This window comes from Pipistrellus kuhlii, unplaced genomic scaffold (genome assembly GCF_014108245.1).
Source record: "Pipistrellus kuhlii isolate mPipKuh1 unplaced genomic scaffold, mPipKuh1.p scaffold_m20_p_26, whole genome shotgun sequence".
In the NCBI taxonomy this organism is placed as follows: domain Eukaryota; kingdom Metazoa; phylum Chordata; class Mammalia; order Chiroptera; family Vespertilionidae; genus Pipistrellus; species Pipistrellus kuhlii.
Window position 1 is genome coordinate 9,212,760 of NW_023425525.1, and position 6,488 is coordinate 9,219,247.

General features: G+C 51.5%; 1 non-coding gene across 1 annotated transcript; it reads left to right on the forward strand.

Moving 5' to 3' along the window:
* Positions 1–5,601: 5,601 nt before the first annotated feature.
* Positions 5,602–5,730, forward strand: LOC118727889. The gene has a single exon (XR_004990718.1). It is a non-coding gene; the product is annotated as a small nucleolar RNA SNORA33 (small nucleolar RNA).
* The last annotated feature ends 758 nt before the right edge of the window (positions 5,731–6,488 follow it).

The window sequence follows — 6,488 nt, forward strand, 5'->3', positions numbered from 1 at the left end:
CAAGTTCATTTCCTCTGCGGCACCGACCCATCTGCACACATCTTATTTCTTTCTCTACTTGCTCACATCCTACCTTCCCTGCTGGCTTATGAGATCCTTGAGATCAGGCAGGACAAGACTCTCTTGGTCTCCACGCATCCCCAGTACCTGACAGATCAGAGGAACACAGCCAGTTTTTACCAGCTGATTTACTTAATGAAGCGTACCCTGTCTATTCTAAGCGAAGCAACCCTTTCTCACTGAGGACAAGAAAGCAAAATGTTCTGAGATGCTCCGAGGAGAAGCATCAGGTATTGGTCATATATTAGCCATCGCTTACTGAGCCCCAGGCACTCCGCAAGGGATCCACAGCAGTGCCCCTCTGAACCGCCCGTGGGATTTAACCCTCAGGACGACCTTGAGGGGCCAAGCCTCCTGCTCCCTCCTCGCCACGTTACCTGGGCTCCTCTCTATTTCTAGGTGCAGCAGCGTGGAAACAAGTTCGCCCCGTGTTTTAATTCAGAAAGTTGGCCGGGAGGGTCTGAAAATAATGCTAGTAAACTATCACTTACAAAATGCGGGGATTGATCAGGGAAAACAAGAGCCACTCCAAACTCAGCTACCAGGAAACATCCGGGGTCCCCTCCAGTCCTTCGCACTTTCTCCTCCCTTTCCTGTCAGTGCTATGGGGAAGACTCGGAGAGGCCATGCATGGGGCCGGGGATCCTAGTTATTCCGCGTAGCTGGGAGTTGTGTCTGGGATGCACTGGAGATAGACCATGAAAAGCTTCAGGGCCGGACTGGTTTCTAGCTCGCCTGCTCCAACCACCGTTCACCCCTGGCCTTTGTCTCCCGTCGGGGCTGCTGAGGGGCCTGGCAAGACCCACAGCAGCTCAGCAAATGCTGTCCCAGAATCAAGAGGAACTCCAGCCCGACCAGTGTGGCTCTGTGGGCGGGCGTCACCCCACACACCAACAGATCGCTGGTTCCATTCCCGATCAGGGCACATGCCCAGGATGCAGTCTCCATGTTTCTCTCTCCCTCTCCCCTCCTCTTTCTCTCGTTAAAATCAATAAAAATATATATTTTAAAAAGAGTAAACCCAGCCCTGACCAGCTTGGCTCAGTGGATAGAGTCTCAGCCTGCTGACTGAAGGGTTCCAGGTTCAATTCCGGTCAAGGGCATGTACCTTGGTTACAGGCACATCCCCAGTAAGATGTGTGCAGGAGGCGGCTGATTAATGGTTCTCTCTCATTGATGTTTCTAGCTCTCTATCCCTCTCCCTTCCTCTCTGTAAAAAGTCAATTGGGAAAAAAAATATTATATATATAATATTTTTATATATTATTTTATATATTTAAAATATATAAAAAATATTTTTTATATATTTTTATATATTTTTATATATTTTTTTAAAAAATATTATATATATATATATATATATATATAATTTTTTTTTTTTAAGGAGTAAACCCAGTATTTCCCGGAGTAACCAGATAAATCCCGAAGCCCTGGCTGGCTGTCTTCCTCAGGAGATGGGACTGGGAAAGGAGCCATCCCATGCAGGCCCCACAGGGCTGGCCACCTTCTGTAACTCACTGGACCTTCAGGAGGCCCTGGAGAGTAACCCTAAGGCCGCTTGCATAAGAGGACGTTGGGGCTCAGTGAGGTAAGTGAACTGTCCAGGGTCCCATTTAGCAAGTGGCTGGAGGGAGCTGGGGCCCAGCTCTCTGGCTCTGAGGCCTCCTTTAGCCGCTGAGCCGGGAGGAATACAGAGAAAAGGAACAAAGTGGCTCTCCTGGTGGCTGGCAAAGTGCCCTGGAACCCACAGTGTGAGCGCAGACTACCTACGGGGCAGGAGAGAACATCACACTGATTGAGGTCATCCGGGTCAGGGAACTGCTTAATAGAGCAGCTAAGCTCTGGGGGCCCAGCCTCAATACCGCCCCAATTGCAAGCCACGGGCCTGTCTCTTTCCGGGGTGCCTTTGGGACGTCGAGCTGCCTGCCGCCACCTTTGAAGCATGTGTGGTAATAGCCCTCACTTGGGGAAAAGCTGGGCCATGCACAGATGGGCGAGGCCCGTTCCAGAGCCCCGGGCAGGGTCAGGATTCGTTCCACCACCGGGGCCCTCAGTTCCGGAGGGAGAGGTCAGAGGCAGGGCCTGGGAACAGGACGGAGCCCCCGAGCATGTTTTGTCCCTAGAGCAGAAGTGCACAGAGTTCCCTAGAAATGTGAGGGGCGGGAGGGAAGTTAGGGCCATGGAGCCAAGAACGGCATCTGCTAAGCAAGGGGAGTTTTCCAACGCAAACAATAAAGCAAGGACATTGGTGCCTGGGGAGCTCGTCCTGTCTGTAGTCTTGCCTGGTCGATGGGGCTCAGCCATGGAGCATCGACCTATGAACCAGGAGGTCACCATTCGACTCCCAGTCAGGGCACACGCCGGAGTTGCGAATTTGATCTCCTGTAGAGGGCGTGCAGGAGGCAGATAATCCATGATTCTCTCTCATCATGTTTGATCCCCCCCCCCCTCTCTCTCTCCCTCTCTTTTCCTCTCTGAAATCAATAAAAAATATATATATATTTTTAAAAACGAAACCAAATGCAAGATAGTGTATTTTCTCATTCAATTGATATGAAGATGGGACTTGGAAAGGAGCCATCCCATGCAGGCCCTGCAGGGCTGGCCACCTTCTGTAACTCATCGGACCTTCATGGCGGCCCTGGAGGGTGGCCCTGTTGCCGCTTGCATAAGAGGACGTCAGGGCTCAGTGAGGTAAGTGAACTGTCGAGGGTCCCACTTAGCAAGTGGCTGGAGGGATCGGGAACCAAGTGCCACCAGCTGGCTGCCTTGCACAGCTGAAATCTACCTGCTCACTGCTCTGGATGCTGCAAGTCCCGACCCAGGTGTCAGAGGGCTGGCCCACTCCGGGGCCTCGTCCTTGCCTGTGGGTGGCCCTCTCCTCCCCGGTCCGCCCGTGGTCCTCACCCTGAGCCTGTCTGTGTCCTAATCTCTCCCTGTCAGTCCTTCGTGCTGGGTTGAGGGCGCAAGGAGGGGCCTCAGTCACCTCTCCACAGGCCTATGGCCACTACAGTCACCATCATAAGGTACCAAGGGGTGGACTTGCCCTCTGAATTCTGAGGGACACGCCATCCAGCCCCTAACCAGGCCCCGTGGAAGAAGTGAGCACAGTGTGTGAAGGAATGGGTCCAGGTAAAGATGTCGTTTGGATCTGCCTGCAAATCCCCCACAACAGAAGTCAAACTCCACCTTCTTCCCACCCCTTTCCAGCGGGGCTGCTTCCCGCTGCCCTTGGCCAGCATGGGAGAGAGAGCTCCCGGTATCGTCCAGCGAGGAAACCGGCCCGTTCCCAGCCAGCCACCAGCTCCGGGCTCACACTGTGAGAGGGAGCGCTCATGCACGTGTTTGGATCTTGTACTGCATCTTGCCCTCATTGTGTCAAAAACGTGTAGAGAACAGGGAATGCCAGGCGCGAACCAGTGATTGGTAACATACTTAAGTCTCAGAGCCTTACTACAGTTGACACAGACACGGGAATGATCGTGCCAGCCCAACCCAGAGACCCTCCCAGCAGGATCTCTGTGCTCAAGCAGCTGCATGCACATTTGTGAAGGAAAAAGAGAAATAAGACCAAGGTCCAAACCCAGATGAAAAATTGGCCCAAAAGAGAACATGTGACTTGGGATCTTGGAGAACAGCTCCCCTGGCAACATCCAAATTCCTTCTACAACTTCCACACTGGCCATCCGGACACTTTTCCAAGCACTGCCAATCGGAAACTCCCCCCAGGAGAGGGGCTTCTCCACGGGAGAGCAGGGAGTGCCCGGTCCAACTCTGTGCGGACAGAGCTGCACCGAATTCTATTAAACAAGCATCGCTAGTGAGCGTGCCAAGCCCCTGTTATGGCACCGAAGCACCTTGTGCACAAGGCCGGGACAGGTTCTGTCCCTCCTTCCCCTTCCCTGGGCAGCGGTCCTCCGTGGTTCTTAACTATTTCTCTCCTTTCCCCCCCTTTTTCGCTACTCTTACGCCTAAAGTATTAGCTACAGTGACAAGGCAGAGTCTTTGTTTTTATTTATTCTGTCCTTATTTGTAAGCCAGACTTAGCATTCAAGTACGAGCTCTGAAATGTGCATCCTTAGCAAAGGGGGATGCCAGACTTCCCAGGAGACTCTGGTGCGGGCCTATCTCATTAAGGGCTGTTAGGAAATGTTCGTTGGCTGCTTCAACCTGCCACTAGAGGGCGCCAACAGGCTTCTGGCAAAGCTGGGCCGAGGTGAGCATCAAGAAAGGCAGAAACAGGTGAAGGGCAACTCCAACCTAACCCTAACCCTAATCCTAACCATCTGGATTGACCCCAGCCTGAGGGACGCAGGAATTTTTTCTCCATTTCAGCAATGCAGGGCCCCTGGCTTAGAAAGCTCTGACTTAAATGGCCATTAATATTTGAGTTTGAGGCCGCATACCCCACACCTTCCTCTAGGGGTCATAGTGCCGCTTGCTTGTGGAGCCTGCTGCTGTCTGAGCAGGGTTCCCAGCCCACCCCTCAGGGAGAGTGAGCTTCAGGGAGAGTGAGCTGTGGTCTGCACCCCTGTCCAGCGAGGAAGTGCCCTGGAAGCCAACCACGTTGCTCCATGTCACTCAGGTCCATCACTCAGGCACACGCAGAAAGACCCTGTGTGTGCTGCTCACTCCTCCTGCCCGCAATCGCATCCTCCGGAGCCACTCTCTAAGCCTGTCTTCGCTGTAACACTGCGGGCTCTGTTCATTTCCCACAGTCTCATTTCTCATTGGCCCGTTTAAAATCTGTTTCAGAGAGCATCTGTGCGTTTTTATATTTAGATTTCATTCGTCTGACGTAGGCCAGTCTTTTCACCTTTTTGACAGCTCTGTGATAACATAGTAGTTTGTTCTCATTTCTTATTCACACGGCACCATTTGTCACGGTTGGGAAAGTTAACTATTATTCAGCTACACACTGAATTCCTTGTGTTGTTTGAAAAATCGCCTGAGAAAAACGTACCTGCTACATACCTGAACGGAACAGAAATTTAGATGCTACAGTTGTGCAAAATTTGTTCTCGCTGACTCTGTGAGAGCTCACGTCCTCATGGTTTACGAGGCTGACCTTTCTGGCCCTGGTTCCTCTCTGCTGTCTTCCGTCTCACCCTCCTGGCGCATCCTACCTGGACCCCGCACCAGCCCTTGAACACGCCATGGCCTGCGGGCTTCCTCATTGGCTGGGACCCTTCCCTGAGGGCCTTTCCCAATATCGCTTTCCCACCTCAAACCTCACCTTTTCGGTGAGTTCTCCCCTGACCACCTATACGGTATGAAATGGCTCAGGTGCTGGTTTTTCCCATAACATTTCTCACTTCTGCCAGGCCAGTGTGGCTCAGTGGTTGAGTGTCGACCTATGAACCAGGAAGTCATGGTTTGATTCCTGGTCAGGCACAAGCCTGGGCTGCAGGCTCGATCCTCATAGGGGGTGTGCAGGAGGCAGCCAATCAATGTTTCTCTCACATCATGGGTGTTTCTTTCTATTTCTCGCCCTTCCTCTCTGAAATCAATAAAAATATATTTTTCAAATGTGTTCTCATTAAGCCAGCCAATAAGTCTGCTTGCCTGAATGTGTTCTGCAGAAATTTAGAGAAAGCTAACAATAGTTAAGCTGTGTTATGAGCCTTAAAGACATTGAAGTCTTTAAGGTCCCTGAAAATGGTTATAAGAAGTTTAAAATAAAATAAAAAATAAAAATGTTCCCCCACTTCTATCACGCCATATCATTTTCCTTGCTTGTTACATGTTGTCTCTCTTCTGCTCCTGGGAAGGACCCTCCCTGGGACAAGGATTTCTTCTGTTTCGTCCTTTTCAGGCACCTGTGGGTCTAGGACAGCGCCTGGCACATAACAGGTGTTTGATAATTTTTTTTGATAAATACTTTTAAATTAGCATGAAGGTATGGCTAACATGAAATGTCCTGAGTCATCTCTCCTTCGGTGGTCTTATGAGGATCACCGCTACCGTCCATTTGCAGTCTCAGTGAAACTGGGGTTGATGTGAACCATGAGCCCTGAGTGGTGCGTAGAGTTTGAAACAAAGACTATCTAGAGCACATGTGTCAAACACAAGGCCCGCGGGCCAAATCCGTCCCGCCAGGCCTTGCAATGTGGCCCGCACCGCGCTGTCATCACTGCACTCCGCTGCGTTTCCATCACAATGACAGTTTATGACTGTTCAGTAAACCATTCGGCCCGCGATTTAGGCTGGATTTTAGATTTTGGCCCCTTCTCTGATTGAGTTCGACACCCCTAATCTAGAGTGTCAGCCTCAGCCCATGCCCCTCCACCATGACCTCGAGGTCAGATTTTCGGGGAAACTCCTCATCCAGGGCCTCAGGGTCCCCATCTCTGAGGTGTCTGTGTGACATTCCCTTTCATGTGCAGGGTGGAGCTGTCAGCTGGGACTCCTCCACCCCTGAGCCTGCC